This window comes from Macaca thibetana, chromosome 16 (assembly GCF_024542745.1).
Source record: "Macaca thibetana thibetana isolate TM-01 chromosome 16, ASM2454274v1, whole genome shotgun sequence".
In the NCBI taxonomy this organism is placed as follows: domain Eukaryota; kingdom Metazoa; phylum Chordata; class Mammalia; order Primates; family Cercopithecidae; genus Macaca; species Macaca thibetana.
In genome coordinates, this window is record NC_065593.1 from 67,431,153 (window position 1) to 67,448,414 (window position 17,262).

The window sequence follows — 17,262 nt, forward strand, 5'->3', positions numbered from 1 at the left end:
GTCTTTAACCTCTGCTGCAACGTTGAACCAAGTCCGAACCCTAATCCCCCCACCTTCTCCCCAACACTTTATTTACCAAAAGGTCGGGGAGGGGGGGATCTGTTATTTTTTCCAAGTACGTTTCTTCCTGTATCTTATCAAGAACCACCAAGTTCAGCACACCCTTGATTAGTCACTTCCATTAACAGTGTTTATTTTGGGGTTTGTGTTTATTTTTGAAACGTGGTCTCCTTTTTCCTCCTCACTTCCTTACACACTAGGGGGGTGGGGCCAGCTTTCTAGTACAATCTAGTTCACACTTTCCTTGCTCATCTATAAACCGACTAGGCCAACCCTTGAGAGCATCTCTTCTCCTACTTTTCCTTCATAGGAAGCTGTCCAGAGCTCTGAAGCAGGCCATTGTCATCTTCTTCCTTATGCTTTAAAATCCCTCTTAGGATTTTAAAATATCCTAAATAATATAGTAGCAACTCCGTTGACCAACTGACTCGTGACAAAGCGACTTGATTCCTAGCTGTCCACATTCCATGAAACCAAGACATTTCAGTGGTTCTCACCACTGAGCCAGAGACAAGGAGATTTTTGGACGTGTGGGTCCCTCTCCTACTTCTCTCCAACCCCCTCCCCTTCTCACTGCAGGAGTGAGAACTGCAGTCTCAGAACTACATTTAAGCGTTTCTGACTCATCAAATAACTGATCCCTGTTCCTCTCCACCCACCAAATGGTTCTTAGCTCTCCCTCCCTGGCCAGAGGAATTTAAAGGCTTATGATTGAGTAACCGGGAGTTACAGAGAATCTCTGCACGTGTTTCAAAGATTTTCAAAGATTTTTTTTTTTTTTTTTTTTTTTTTTTTTTTTTGAGACAGAGTCTCATTCTGTCGCCCAGGCTGGAGTGCAGTGGCGCGATCTCGGCTCACTGCAACCCCTGCCTCCCAGGCTCAAGCAATTCTCCTGCCTCAGTCTCCCGAGTAGCTGGGATTACAGGCACTGACCACCATGCCTGGCTAATTTTTGTATTTTTGGTAGAGACAGGGATTCACCATGTTGGCCAGGCTGGTGTCAAACTCCTGACCTCAAGTAATCCACGCACCTCGGCCTTCCAAAGTGCTGGGATTACAGGCGTGAGCCACCTTGCTGGGCCAGACCTTCATCTTTGATTGGACACCACCCATCTCTCTGCCTCCTCTTTCCTGAATTCCAGTGACAGCAAATTCTCCCCTCACCTATGCTGTGCCTGTACATGGCCCTGTGCATAGCAGTGGCCCAAGGATGCTCTGTGGCAGGCCAGTGGCATAGGAGGCCCAGGAGTCCCCCTCCCCCCATCCTCCTTCCTGGGCCATTTATTTGAATACCAACAGGGAGTGGGTTACTTTGGGGTATTTATTTGTTTAAACATGGGTGGCTCCTGAAAGGAGGGTGTCGGGTTTCAAGGTTAGAGGCCCCGTGCAAACAGAGAGTGGGTGGTCTGCAAAATAGTGAGCAAGGTTGGAAGTGGGGAGCCCATGTGTCTTTCCATGTTTGTAGGTGGAAATGCTGATGTATGACACTATTTGTGACCCAGCTGTCTCTGTCTGTGACATAGAGCGTCTTGGGGCTTGTGTGTGTTCAGACTCTGCGACAGCCCTCTCCTAGACTGTTGGAAGAGAGCATTTGGAAGTGGTTAGGCAATTCTTTAGGGGCAGTAACTCCTATTAATTTATCCCATGAGCGTTGGCGGCTATCCAAGTACCTTGGGGAGGAGCAGAAGAATACAGACTGAACTGGTACTAACTGCAGCCCCACCTCAGGGATTCTGGAAGATTCCTAAAAAGCTGGGTGCAGGCTGGGCACAGTGGCTCACGCCTGTAATCCCAGCACTTTTGTAGGTCAAGGAGGGAGGATTGCTTGACGCCAGCAGTTTGAGATCAGCCTGGGCAACATAGTGAGACCCCATCTCTAAAAACATAATGAGTTGGGCATGGTGGTCTGCACCTGTAGGCCCAGCTACTTGGGAGGCTGAGGCTTCAGTGAGTTATGATTGCATCACTGCACTCCAGCCTGGGAGACAGAGCAAGAACCTGTCTCAAAAAAAAAAAAAAAAAATCTGGGTGCAGTAGTAGAATGTTAAGCCTCTTTCCCAAAAGATCTTGAACTGTGGATCAGAATGAGTGATCCTGCCTTGTGTCCTGGGGTCAGCCTCCTTTTTGGGTTGACGTAGCCAGAAAAATCTCTCTTATTAGAGTTCACATCAGCCCTGACAGGGCTTGGATTTTTGTATTAGGCAGGTGCTTGTCAAAAGAAAACCCAAGATGGAGGGAAAGCCAGATGTGTAGGTGAAATTGCTGCACCCTGACCGATGATATGCCAAAATCCAGAAGCAAAGATGATACAGCCCCTCTAAGGTTGTTGGCTGCAGAATTGATAACTGCAGTGGGAGACTCCGCTTAGTCTCTACCAATGGAATGTGGAAAGACTGTAGGGTGTTCTGCCTGGAGATACTTCTTTGGAGGAAAAACATCAGGGAAGGTTTAGGAGACACGACTAAAGACACTTAATGCCATTGTTAACTAAATACTAAGAGATAGAATACAGAGAGTGGTGAGTGACTGTTCTCTAATGTCTTAGCTACTGTCCCCTCAGGACAGAGAGAGTGTCACTAGATTAATAACTCCTGAATGCCCAAGGTAGGATGTTGGGTTCACAGCCCAGGAATCAATTACAGACCTTGTTAAAAATTAATGATGTGCATACTGAAGTGTTTAGAGATGAAGTGTCCTCATGCCTGCAATTTACTTTGACATGCATTGAAAAAATGAGTTGGATTAATGGATAGATAAACGAAGGATAAACGCATAGATCTGTGATAAAGCACATGTAGCAAAATCTCGACAATCACAGGATCTGGGTGGTAAGTATGTGGGTACAACATTTCTGTATGTCTGAAATTTTTCAGATAAAATGTTGGGGAAAAGTACCAATCCCTGAGCTACCCAACAATGATTTTGATTCAGTGAGTTGGTGATGAAGTCTAGAAATTATTTTATTTTACTTTTTCTTTTGTCTTATTTATTTTTTGAGATAGCATCTTGCTCTGTCACCCAGGCTGGAGTGCAGTGGCGTGATCGCAGTTCACTGTAGCCTCAACTTCTTGGGCTCTAGTGATCCTCCCACCTCAGCCTCCCCGGTAGCTGGGACCACAGGCACGTGCCACTACACCTGGCTAACTAATTTTTTTTTTTTTTATAGACCAGATTTCACCAGGTTGCCTAAGCTGGTCTTTGAACTCCTGGGCTCAAGTGATCCGCCTGCCTCGGCCTCCCAAAATGGCAGGATTACAGATGTGAGCTGGCCTGAAGTCTAGTAATTTTTTAAACTTTGCATGTGATTCTGCTCATGAGCCAAGTTTGGGCGCCTGTGGAACAGCTATATTCCTCAAACTAGATATGCACACCAGTCCCTGGGGATTCTGTCAAAAGGCAGATTCACATTCAGCAGGTCTGGGGCTGGAGGCCTGACATTCTGCACATCTCACAAGCTCCCAGGCAGTGCTGATGGTGCTGGTCCCTGGACCCACCCTTGAGTAGTAAGGAACAAGAGGACTCTCCCCTGTTCTTTTCAGCTGTGTAGCCCAGGGGGTCTCCACTTAGGCTTCACAATGGAATCATCTAAGGAGCTTTAAACTATATTGATGCCTGGGGGTGTCTTACTCTCAGAGCTTCTGGTTTAATTGGTCTAGGTTGCAGCCTCGGCAGTGAGATTTAAAAGCTTCTCAGATGGGCCGGGCGCGGTGGCTCACGCCCGTAATCTCAGCACTTGGGGCGGCCGAGGCAGGCGGATCACGAGGTCAGGAGATCAAGACCATCCTGGCTAGCACAGTGAAACCCCATCTCTACTAAAAGTACAAAAAATTAGCCGGGCGTGGTGGTGGGCGCTTGTGGTCCCAGCTGCTCTGGAGGCTGGCAGGAGAATGGCCTAAACCCGGGAGGCGGAGCTTGCAGTGAGCCGAGATTGCGCCACTGCATTCCAGCCTGGGCGACAGAGTGAGACTCCGTCTCAAAAAAAAAAAAAGCTTCTCAGATGATGCTAATATGCAACCACTGACTTAATAGCATGCAGTGAATCTGCGGAATATTAAATTGTAGGAAATAAATTTTTGCACAGAAAGACACTGCTGGCCCTCATTACCCAGGTGTGCATGAGCTTTCCAGTAACAATAGCTTTTCTAAGAATAGTAAAAGGCTCAAAATTACCTCCCCTCAATTCTACTTAATTCTCCCCATAATGAGAATGATTAACAGCCAGCATTTATTGAGTGTCAAGCACTTTACATTCATTAGATCATTTAATCATCACAGTAACCTGGTGAGGCAGGCATTATTATCCTATTTTACAGATGAGGAAATTGAGCTTGATTGAGTTAAGTGACTTGCCCAAGATGACAGCAGTAATAAGTCTTGGACAGAGATTTGAACTAGGTTTGCCTGACTTCAAAGCCCATATCCTTGAACCATTATATCATTCTGTTGTCTTCATGATCTACGCCAGGCGTTGGTAAAATATAGCCCACAAGCCAAATCTGAACAGCTGTCTGTTTTTATAAATAAAGTTTCATGGGAACACAGCTATAACCATTGATTTATGTATGGTCTGTGGCTGCTTTCATGCTACGGGCAGAGCTGCATAGTAGCAACAGAGATGGTCCACAGTGCCTGAAATAGTTACTCTCAAGCCCTTTACAGAAACAGCTTGATGGATTGTTGAGGCAGAATGCACCGAGCAAGGGTTCAATCCTCCATAGAGCTCAGAGCAAAAGGAATGACCCAGCCGGGATGAACTTGAACCTATGGCCACCGTAGCTCTGGTTTCTGCTTGGACATTTTATTTCAATCTTATGGCCTGCGTTGCACTCCAAGGGTTACTTATTTCCTCTGCACATATTTTATTTTGATGCCAAAATTTCAAATCTGTTTTCTTAAGAGCAGAAGGTCTTGACCTCAAAGCCTGGGCCATCACACAGCTCTCTGTGGAGTGGGGTGAGGGAGGCCAGCTGCCGGTCACCTTCTGCTCCAGCACCGTGGGAGGCCTCAGTGGCAAAGCTCCAGCCCCTCTCCTCCCGGGCAGTGTCCGCAACAAGAGGCTTCCGTCCCATCCCATCAGCCATCCATGGAGAAGCCCTCTCCAGAGGTCAGGAGGGAAGCTGGGGAAGGAAATGCCAATCAATCCATCAAAGCTCCACCCTCCCGGAGCTCTTAGGCCCCAGGAGCTGCGTCTGCGCATCCTTGACCCACTCCTGGGGGCCGGGAGCTGGGTGAGCCGGGGAAGTGCATTTGGTAATGATTCTCGATTTCCTGTTTGGTTTCTGTCCAGGGGGCTTTGGGATAGGCTAACTCGTATTATATGTGTACACATGCACATTTCATTCCTCCTTGTCTGTTTTTTTTTTTTTTTTTTCCTTTGCTACTTTTCCTCCTCCATGGCTTCTGGTTTTTTGTTGTTGTTGTTGTTAATTGGTGTGGCACAGCAGTGGAGCAAGTTCCCAGCCTCCTTTGGGAAAATGTGTAGAAAAGCAGAGGCAAGAGGTAGGAAGAGGCGTGGAGGCTCTGTCTGGACTCCTGGGATTTGGCCTGTCAGCCAGGGAGATTCTCCCCGCAGACGTGCATCATGATAAAGCTGTAAAGAATCTGTTTAGGTAAGCAAACATTTATTTAGTGCTTACTGTCTGCATGGGATACAAAGGCACGAAAGAAAGCTCAGTCTTGCCCTCTAAGAGGTGAAAGAGAGAGAAGAAGAAGGGCAAGGAAAGATAGGATGTCAAAGTAGTTTGGTAAATGCAATGGCAGAAATAGGCTCGGATAGAGATGGGGGTGCATCGTGTGGTCACATAACCTTTGGTTCAGCTCTCTCTTCCACGCAGGGCCCAGCCTTAGTTATCCAAGATGTTGAGGGCACCTCTTACCAAAATAACAATCCAAGAAATAAGCCCAGGCATCACTGCCAAGCCCCTCCCCAACCCCTCAACACACCGTTGTGCTGCCTGTGTCTGCAACCTTATGTGGTCTGACAAGGTTGGGCTACCTCCAGCAGCCACTGTTGGCTCCCTAGGATGCAATCTTAGCCTCCATGGGGCTGGCCTGCTGGAATCTGGGACCACGTGAGCCTGTGAGCCTGAGGGAGGCTGGGATGCCAGGGAGGAGCCAGCACTCCTGGAGGCTCTGTGATCTGCTTTGGCCACATTAAATAAAGCCTTTGATCCCTCCAATGGGGAGAAGGGAGAACTCTCCCTTTTCAGCACCTTCCAATATCCTTCCTTGTTGCTGTGCCCGGCCCCACCGTCACCGAGGAGGAGACAGGATGTGCTTCCAGCTGGGCCCTTTTTCTTCCCGATTGAGACTGGGAGTGAATGAAGTTCATTAAACGGGTTGTGGTTGTAGCCACATGGCTCAGGTTTCACCTGAAAGCATCAGGTGGTGGTGGGGAGGAGAGGACAAAAGTGGGGAGGACAGCTAGAAGGCCCTCATTGCACCTCCCCTGACCCCTGGCTGAGCTGGTGGCTTGCACCTACAGACCCTGGAGCCCAGGCTGGGGTGGGTTGTGGTGGAGCCAGGTTAGGGTCTCAGCTTGGCCTGCTCCACGTGATTCTATTGCTTCTGAAGATCCCCCACCACACCAAGCTGCCTGCATGATTCACCCGTTGCATCTGAGTTTTGAAGCTGGGGGAATGGGGAGGGGATTGCGATCTTTTTGTCGTCTTCCTTTCTCTCCTATTCCCTGTCACCTGTTGTTCCAAGAACTAGGTGGTTTAAAAACAAACAAACAAACAAAAAACTCCAGCAAGATACTATGATGTTGGTGTTTTTTTATTTGTGCATGAACTCCCCACCTGAAGTTTTTCCAGAGTTGATAAAACCTGGGCAACCTGAACCCTCTGAACCAAGGGGAAAGTAGAAAAATAAACAGAGGGCCAGGCGCGGTGGCTCACGCTTGTAATCCCAGCACTTTGGAAGGCCAAGGTGGGCAGATCACTGGAGATCGAGAGTTTGAGACCAGCCTGACCAACATGGAGAAACCCCGTTTCTACTAAAAATACACAATTAGCCAGGTGAGGTGGCACATGCCTGAAATCCCAGCTATTTGGGAGGCTGAGGCGGGAGAATCGCTTGAACCCGGGAGGCGGAGGTTGCAGCGAGCTGAAATAGTGCCATTGCACTCCAGCCTGGGCAACAAGAGTGAAACTCTGTCTCAAAAAAAAAAAAAAAAAAAAAAAAAAAAAAAAAAGAAAAAAGAAGAAAGAAAGAAAGAAAAATAAACAGAGTTCTCCTGTGATGAAAAGCAATGCCAAGTTAGAACTCGAAGCACATCGTGGAGCCTTTTGACCCTCTCCTCTGACCCCCAGCCTGACAGCACTTCCCTAGACCAATGCCTGCTGGCATCTCCTGCCACTGCACGAAGGAGCCACGTTACAGGTGCACTGGGCTCTGTAGCTAGAGAGAGTCCAGCAAAGCTTCACTTTCAGAGAATCTTCTGAAAGGGCTGGGGTTTCCCCCAGAAATGAAAGGCTCTCAGAAATGATGTCTCATTGCTTTCCAATCCATCAGCTTATTATCTCTGAGTTTTCCATCACACACAGTCTCTTTCTCTGCCTCAATCTTGTACAGAAGGATGCTGCATTTTATTTTGCCAGGTGGAGGTTTTTTTGAAATGTGAATAATTGCCTCCCAGTTTCTCTCTGGAAAGTTCATGTATATGGATGTGTGTATGTATACATACTTTTTGCACTTACAAACACAGAATGTGTCAAGAATTTTACAAAGGAGTAAGACCCCAACATAAAATAGCTGCCCCCCCCCCCACACCTGCCAGTTCATGCATACTCAGTATTTGGTAGGGTGGCCACCTTGTCCCGTTCACCTGGAACTGCCTGACACTAAACCTGAAAGTCCTGGGAACCTGTCCGACCTAGACAAATTGGGACGACTTGTTACCCTAAAGCCAGGCATTTTAAGTCCATTATTTCAAGCCTTCATGATGACACTGTAAATTAGATGATACTTTTATAGATAAGGAAACATGTTGAATGAGTTGCCGAAGATCACATGGAATCCAGTGGCTGAGTCTTGTACTTAGGCCAAACTCTAAGACCATGTGTTTTCCATCAGGACACCTCAGACCTGGCACATATAAATAGGAAAAGCTCTCTTGAAGGCCCCAAACAACCGACAGTGGCTACCTAAGGTTGGAAATCATCAGTTTTCAAAAGGGACGGGGAGGCTAGGAAGAGAATGTTCTTAAATGTCATCTCCTGGCTGGGCTTAGGCAGCTCAGAGATCTCCAGCTTTGGGTTCTGAGGGGGACTTGCCTCTGGCACAGTTAACCTTCCGCATGGAAGGCTCGCCTGTTTTCACCTGAAACTCCTCTGGTGTACTGGGTCTGGTGTTTCTAGGCCTCTCTCTGCTGTTAGCCTCCCTAAGGTAGTACCAGAGGAAATGAGACTGGGGACGTGGGAATTTGCCAAGAATCCCCCCGGAAGCTTGGAGACTGGATTCCTCTTCCTCCTGTCCCTTCTCCTCTCACCCCTCCTCTTCTCCCCCAGTGGTTTCCAAACAGGTTCTCCTCGCCGGTCTGCCAAACGTGCTGGGGTCTGCTGAGACAAGCAGAAAGATGGAGAACTAATTACTGTTTTCTCTTTCGCAGGCCTGTAGCTCTGCCAGACCGGGATTCCCGTTCCGTGGAGACCCCAGTCCCGGGCTGGTGCCTGGAGGTGTCCCAGGCACAGATTCCATCTTGCTCATTATCATGGGCCTACTTCCAAAACGTTTTCACTCCCCCAGCTCTCCTGCCCCTCCCGCCATGCATACCTCTTGTGCTTTCTATTCCAACTTGCTTCGAGGCCACCTAGAAAAAGGGATGGTTGGGTTTCACCTGCGGCTCCGAATGGCCAGAGTTGAACTGATAGGAAACCAGGCCGGGCCATTTCCCCCCGTGAAGCCGGGAGAGCGGGGGTCCTCTTGGGAGTTTCCTATTTTAAAAAGAAAGGGATCACAGAGGTCTGGGGTTTGAACTCCCTGGAGGACAGCAGGCCATCTACTAAGTGTTTCATGGGATAAGTAACAATTACAGAGAACAGGAGAGCCAGCAGGAATCACCCTGGGGAGCGTTTTCCCTGGCTGCTGAGTCCCATTCTGAGGGCAGAGCACAGCTCTCACCCATGCAGCTGGGTACATGGGTCTCCAGCACCCCCTATCCCAGCCCCACTCAGCCCCCATCCTGCTGTTCCCATTGAAATAATCACAGGGTAGGCCCAGCCTGGCTGCGTTGCCAAGACAACCGCTCTAATTTCTTTTAATCCCAGTGTTCCTTCCTAAAGGGACCTCCCCCAGCCCTTACTCCCCCCTGCAACGTGTTTTAATTGTAATAACTCCTGGGTTTTCGGGAGGTAATGACCATGTGTGGGGAGCCGGCGCTGGCCTGGCTCCATCCCTGAAGTTGCTCGCCCAGCGGCGCCAGGCAGCCCTCCGGCCCCCAGCAGGAGTCCTCTAGGAGCCCAGGGCAGGCGTGGGCAGGGTCTGCCAAGGGGGTCTGCGGCCTCAGTGCTAATGAACGCAAGCAGCGAGTGGGGGGCTGGGCCCTGCAAGGTTTATGTCATCAGGACCTTTTATGACACACCACCCCTTGCCCCCATCTTTCCGCCCTCCCCCTGCCTGCACACTCACCTTTAAGAGAATCCACACCCCGTTGCCCTGCTCCAGGCCCCAGGCAGCTGCTGCTTCAGAGATGTGACCTTTCTTCCCCTGCTGGCTTCCAGCAGGTTCCTGTGTCCGTGGCATGGATGCCGGCTCTTACATTAACTGCAGGCGGGGAATTTGTATTACTGGTAGAACAAAGTTTTGCAAAACCGTGGTATTAGTAAAATAACTTTCTTAGGCTGGCCGGCCTTCCTTCCTTCCTCCCTTCCTTCCTTCCTTCTTTCCTTTCTCTCTTTTCAAGGCCTTGCTTTGTTGCCCAGGCTGGAGTGCAGTGGCATGATTATCGTTCACGGCTGCCTCAACCTCCTGAGCTCAAGTGATGATCCTCCTGCCTCAGCCTCCTGAGTAGCTGGGACAACAGGCACGCACCACCACACCTGGCTATTTTTCAAAACTTCTTTTGGGGAGAAGAGGGTTCTTGCTATGTTTCCCAGGCTGGGCTCGAACTCCTGGCCTTCAAGGATCCTCCTGTCTTGGCCTCTCAAAGTGCTGGGATTACAGGCATGAGCCACTTTGCCTTGCCAGGCTTTCTTTTTTGAGAAAGTAAAGGTAACTGCAGAAATCCAGAAGATACAAACAAGCTTAAAGAGGAGGAATTGACCATAATCCCCCAACCCAGAGGGTCACATGCAATCTGCAAATTGAAAGGGTTCTTCCAGGCTACAGGATGGGGGAGCTTCTGAGACTTTCATCCTCATGAGCCAGCGGGACACATGCTATTATGTGTGCTTGGATCACTGGGGGTCTAGTTACCATGCAGATTCTGAGTCAGCAAGCCTGGATCTTGCATTTCTAACCAGCTCCTGGGGGATGCCCAAGCTGCCTAGCCACTGACCACACTTTCCATAGCAAGGGTCTAGGGCATCCCAGTCCAATAGAACTTTCCTTGGTGATGGAAATGTCGCATATCTGTGCTATGGGATATGTTATGTCGCCACTCGCCTCTTGAGGCTATTGAGTTGTTGAAATGTGGCTCATGCAACCGAGGAAGATAATTTTAAATTATATTTAATGTTCATTCATGTACATTTAAATAGCCACATGGATGCTGGTGGCTACCATGCTGGATAGCACAGAAGATTCCATTGGCTCATACAAGTCCAGGTGCAAGCCCTCTCTCCCTGCAAGGAAGATGCAGACAGTCACCTGGTTCTCCATCGTGTGCCCTGAATCTGCTGCCCTGACTCTCCCCTCATATGAACTCTGCACTGGGGAGACCCATCTGCTTTGTATTCTCCACACAGTGCTTCTTTCTCGTTGCTGTCCTGCTTAAAAGGGACTGCTGAGAAGTGAGCATGAGATCCGATGGCCCGGCTTAAAAATAAGAACTTACAACCTGACCAAAGCCTGCAAAACTCTGCACACAGCCGTTCTAGGAAACTAGCCACATTCAAAGCAGTGCTGAACATCCAGGGGCCACTATGGCCCATCAGATACTGTCTCCCGACTGCTCTTTCCCTCCTCGTAACATTAAGAGACAGTTTTGGTTCGATGCAACAATGCTGCAGCAGCCCTTGGGTCCACGTCTGCTCCTTCCAAAGCCCTCACGGGCAGTACCTTCCCATTCGCACGCTGAAATATTAGATGTTCAGTCGAGAGTCCAACAGCAAAATAGTTTTGAAATTGTGTGTGCTTTTTTTTCTTCTAATTTAATGTGCCAGACAAGCCTCCCTGTAATTAAAACCAGAAACAAGGACCAGACTTAGACAGAGATTTGAAGGCTGTAAAATTCTAGGACAGGTTTATGTAAAGCAATTAAAAAGGGAGTTAAAAATTGTTAAAAAATTAAACACTAATTACTTTTTTTTCTCCTCTCATTTCTGCTGAGCTGTTCTGGCCATGGAGCTCAGAGAAAGATATAAAAAGGAGAAAGTTTTGCCTCGTTGCTGTAAATCATGTTCAACAAATGCTTCTCTGCATTTTGCAGCCGAACCCATCTGCTGTCAATTAGTCTAAATCATGCCTTTTCAATTAAAGTGGCTTAGGGAAGTCTGGTAGCGAAACGGGTGTGTGTGAGTGTGTGAGTGCGTGTGTGCATGTGTGCGTGCGCGTGTGTGAGGGGAGGGGGCCGGCCTGGTGGTTGTGGGGAATGGGAGAAAGGTGAAGTCTGATTTCAGGCTGCGAGGTGGAAATATCTTTTAAAAGGTGTGATCTTATTTTAGTGTTTTCCATATAAAATGCGGTATTATTTGCATGCTGTGGAGAGTGGTGAAGGGTGGAAACAAAGCTGAAGAGGTGAGGCTTGAGAATTGGAAGTAAGTTCTTTCTGGTGAGCCCCAGCTTGAGTGGAGCTTGCTGCCTGGATGGCACCCACGGGTGTTGGTTGGCAGCTGCTGGAGAGGGGGTGTTCCGAGACCACCGTGTTATGAACGTCTAAGGGGGAGCGGGAATCGTGGCTGCAACACGGGGTCTTCGGGGCACGTAGACAGAGGCTTCCATGGAGAGAGAGTGGGTTCAGTATTAAAACTGATACCTGGCAGGGCACGGTGGCTTACGCCTGTAATCCCAGTAATCCCAGCACTTTGGGAGGCTGAGGCAGACGGATCACCTGAGGTCAGGAGTTCGAGACCAGCCTGGCCAACATGGTGAAACCCCGTCTCTACTAAAAATATAAAAATAAGCCGGGCGTGGTGACACTTGCCTGTAATCCCAGCTGCTTGGGAGGCTGAGGCAAGAGAATTGCTTGAACCTGGGAGGTGGAGGTTGCAGTGAGCCGAGATCGCGTCACTGCACTCTAGCCTGGGTGACACAGCAAGACTCCGTCTCAAAACAAAAACAAAAACAAAAACGGAGAGACCTGCAGAAACTCTGCATTCTGACTGAGGCCAGTGAGGGATGAAAGAGGAAAAGGTGCTGTTGTCTTTCCAAATACAATGGATTTTCCACATCCCAAGATGGTCTGGGTGTGACACAGGCAGGAGCTATAAGAAAGGTTCAGTCTCTAGGGACCTGGAGAGGCTCTGATGCCAAGTTCCTTTTTAGAGTCCCCCAGGCCGTGTGGGCCCTGTCCTCGGGGGGAAGGTCAGATGGTGGTGTGGCTCACCCACAGGCCAGGACATTTGAGCTGAGGACCATCGGACAGGAGTGTGCGTGTGTCTTTGCATGGAGAACCGATCTGTGTGCTCCGTGCCCACCTCTGGCTTCCCAGCCTGTGACGATCTCAGTTTCCCACCTTCTAACTCCTCCCCGGGTGCATCAGGTGGGGCTGCACCTGAGAGATGGCGCGCGGTGGTAGTTTGGGGTGCTTGTGTTTGACTTCACGTGGCCTCCTGTGCCCTGAAGAAGAGAAACATGCTTGCCTTGACTCAACTTAGATGGAGGAATCTGTTCTCTCCTCACTGCCCTGGTCACAGTGGGAGGGGTGGGAGATGAAGTGGGTGGTCTGCTGAGGAGTGTTTATTTTCAATCACTGAGCTCCTCCTCTCCTGCCGGTCTCACTCCCTCTGCAGAACTACCCTGAGGGATCTGCAACCTGCTGGAAGACCTGCTCCTTGGTTGGGGTTTAGAGGGAGGGGTTTGGTAAGGGAAGGCCTGGTGCCACCAGCTGGGTCTTTGAGATTCAATATCCATATTAATGATAATAATAATAGCTAAATGTGCGAAACACTTGCCATGTTCCTGAACATTATGCAGAATCCCTCATTTCAGACACTTGCCCAGTGTCACACAGCTCATAGGTGCAGACACAGGACTCAAAGCTGGGTTGCATGCTTTTGACCCCCAGACTACGCCCCCTCGTATAGAGAGGGCCCTCCAAGAGCTTCCGTGTTGTCTGCTGCTGTGCTCCTAAGTTGGGGTTTGGAGGAGGGTGCTGGTGAGGGAGGCCGCCTCAGCATTATTAATGGGTGGGCTTGGGTGTGACTGATGGTGTACTGATCGATCTTTGAGTGGGGCACACCTGGATTTGCATCCCAGCTATGCCACCTGCCGCTTATTTAAACCACCCCCAAATCACTTCACTGTCTTGGCCCATCTGCGAAATGAGGTTCAGCCCGACCTCCCTGGACAAGGGCCACGTTGCCTTGGCTGAGTGTGCCCAGCAGGGAGAAGACACTCCATAAGCTTTGGGCTCCTTGCCTTCCTTCCTGGTGGCCTGATTCCATGAAGCTTGACCTGGTTTCTTTCTGGCTTCCAGCCTGTGATTTCCTGCAGGATACAGTTACAGGTCTCTTTCCAAGTGATTCACTCTAAACAAGACCCGGGTGGGACGCTGTCCGCCAAGCAGGGCAACACCCCAATGGGCTGGGCCAGAACACCCCGTCCAGGGGCTCCAACCCCTGGGAAAGGCCACCTCCAGCCCCCGAGGGGCCCTGCCCTATGTGGCAGTTGGATGGAAAGGTTGAGGCCAACTCAGCTTCTGTTTTCTGTCCACAGCTCCTTCAAGCTGCCTGGTGCCCCACCGGCCAGCCCAGAGGAAGGAAGGGCTGCCTGGCTTTGCTCCAGGGGAGCCCAGCAGGCCCAGCCGTGCAGGCTGTCCTCACTCTGAGCCCCTTTAATCCGATGACTGAGTGCAGTGAGCCATAACCAGGGCTTCCAGGAGCCTCCCTGAGCCAGGCACCAGTGTTCCCAGCCACCTCCAAGGGGGGTGGAGAGGCTGCTGCCTGGCTCCAGGAGCTGGCTGGATGTGGGATATGGAACCTGGGGGCCAGAGCCTTTAGTTGGGTGCACAAAGGTGTTTGGCCCCTGGGAGGTCCTCTCTGCATCTCAGAAAGGAGGTTCTGGTGAAGACAACTGGCTGAGCTCGGGAGCTGTATTAGTTTATTTTCACACTGCTATAAAGAAATACCTGAGACTGGGTCATTTATAAAGGAAAGAGGTTTATTTGACTCACCGTTCCACATGGCTGGGGAGGCCTCAGGAAACTTAGAGTCATGGCGGAAGGGGAAGCAAGGACCTTCTTCACATGGCAGCAGGAGAGAGAAGAGAGTGAAGGGGGAAGAGCCCCCTTTAAAACCATCAGCTCTTGTGAGAAGTCACTATCACAAGAACAGTATGGGGGAAACCACCCCTATGATTCAATCACCTCGCACCAGGTCTGTCCCTCAACACCTGGGAATTACAACTCAAGATGAGATTTGGGTGGGGACACAGAGCCAAACCGTGTCAGGAGTCCACCTGTAGGTACCACTTTCTTCTGGTGGGCCCTCCATCATCCTCCCCGTACCCCAAGCATGGTGTCCTGTGGTTGAGCCGAACTGACTGCATTGATGAGCCTTGTCCCAGCTCTCAGCTTCCTGTCCCTGTCCTCTCTCAAGCTCTGTCCCTAGGACAATTGGAAAAGCTTTTCTTTTTTCTTTTCTTTGAGAAGGAGTCTCACTTTGTTGCCAGGCTGGAGTGCAGTGGTGCTATCTCGGCTCACTGCAACCTCCACCTCTCAGGTTCAAGCCTGAGAGGCCTCCTGCTTCAGCCTCCCAAGTAGCTAGGACTACAGGTGCATGCCACCATGCCCAGCTAATTTTTGTATTTTTACTAGAGATGGGGTTTCACCATGTTGGCCAGGATGATCTCGATCTCTTGACTTCGTGATCCGCCCGCCTTCGCCTCCCAAAGTGCTGGGATTACAGACGTGAGCCACTGCTCCCAGCTGGAAAAGCTTTTCTGTCTAATTGAAATGGAGTAAGTTGGAAGAGGTGCTTTCATTCAAGCCAGATTATGTCTTAGGAGAGCAGGGATGCTGGGGTCAGACACACCAGCCTCTGAACTCAGTGCTATCACTTGGGCTGGGTGGCCTTAGGCAGGTGACTGAGCCTCTCCAGGTCTCAGTTCCTCCATCTGAAAACTGAGGACAAATCGTACTTTTCAGTGTGATTCAGAGGATCTGAACTAAACCATGGGAAGTACCTAGTAAAGCATCTGCCGCATGTAACAAGCAAGGAGTAAACTGTCTCATGTCCTACAGATCCTCCCCCTCCCACCAACAAATTCTGTGCTTTGCATCCATGCACCCCCAGGCAGTTATCACAGACTCTCTTCCATAAGACCCTATTCCACAGGACTCCTTTGGAGCCAAGTGACCAAGTTGTGTCTGGTCTTCCCCTGGGAGAAGTCTGGCCTGGGCCTACATTTAGTCACAGGATCAGGTTGAAAGTCAAACCTGTTGCTCCTGGGTGGCTGGCTGGGGCTGGGAGGTGGCCCTCTTCCCCGTGTGCAGACACATTCTCTGGGCATAGCTGAGCCTTGATGTGATGGTGAAGGGAAGCTCAACCTGGCGTCTGGAATAACACCACCGGCCTTGAGGTTTGCACTGTCTCATCCCTTGGGAAGGTCGCCAAGCCGAGTTGGCATCTCGCTCTTTGCAGGCCTGGAGAGCTATCCTTTGGAGGCTTACTTGCTGGTCCTCATGCCCCTGCTTGCTGAAGGCCACTGTGGCTCGAGCAGCCTGCCTCTAGGGTTCACCCTTCCAGCCACCACACTGCCTTCAGTGAGGAAGGCTTTCATCAGAATTCTCCCTGCTCCCCTAGCTCCCTGGTTCTAGGGAAACCTGCATTCCTACCCGCACCCCCAGCCCCAGGAGAAAGCCACTTACTTGGGAATGGAGTCTCTGGTGGTCCTTGTAGTACTCCTAGGAGGCTGTACCTACTGCACCTAAAGAACGCGGACAAGAGTTTCTGTCCCTTGGGCTGACCCAGACTGACCCAGCAGAGCCCTGGTTGGACACAGGATGTGAGCCAGGTTTTAAGTCTCTGTTCCCTCATCACCTTCTTTCTAATGTGTGGATCGGAGGGGGCTTAGTTTGGCTAGAACTCAGGAGGGCAGGAATGGCTGTGGGTGGAAGGAGTGGATGGGCTGTACGAGTTAAACGCATATAAACCCAGGCTGGATTTTATGTGTTTTTAACATTTTTTTCCCCCTGGGTTTACAGTTTTACCCCATGCTTTCCCTAATCATATGAATCAGTTTGAATGGTAATTGTTTCCTTGACTGTCTAGCCCACCAGCCCACGAGCTCTCTAAAGGCACAAACTCTGTCCCAGATGCCAAAGGAACAGCCCTTGGCTGGTGGGGTGAGGATGATGGAGGTTGGGGGAGGGGATGGACAAATGCCTGCTGAATAGATAACGTGGAGAGGTCATGGTGAGTGGTCACCTCGGTGGACATGGCATTTTAGAGATGAACCAGGTCCTCTGAATGTCCTCAAGATGCTCCCCATCTAGCAGGCAGAGTCCTGTGTTTGCTGTGTGGGTCTCAGGTGTCTGGGGGGCTTCCCTGTGCTGGGAAGCATTAGGTGAGTGGAGCCAGATGCAGTCCACAGCATTTGGCACTAAGAGATGCTGCGGACTGCCCCTACATGAGACGCCCCAAACTGGTGCAGGGTCAGAAGCTGCATGGCAGCACCAAGGCCCAGTTTCTGTGTGCGGAGAGAAGGGGAGAAGGGGGCTTAGCCTGTCTTCACGGCCCTTGGCCCGCCCTGTCCGGAGCTTAGGAGGGCAGGAGTGGTTGTGGGTGGGAGGAGCGGATGGGTGGGTGGCCACACCTTCCAGCCCAGCTAGCCATGACTCAGGCTCCCGGTCTACTTTAAAGGGCAAAAATGAGAAGCATA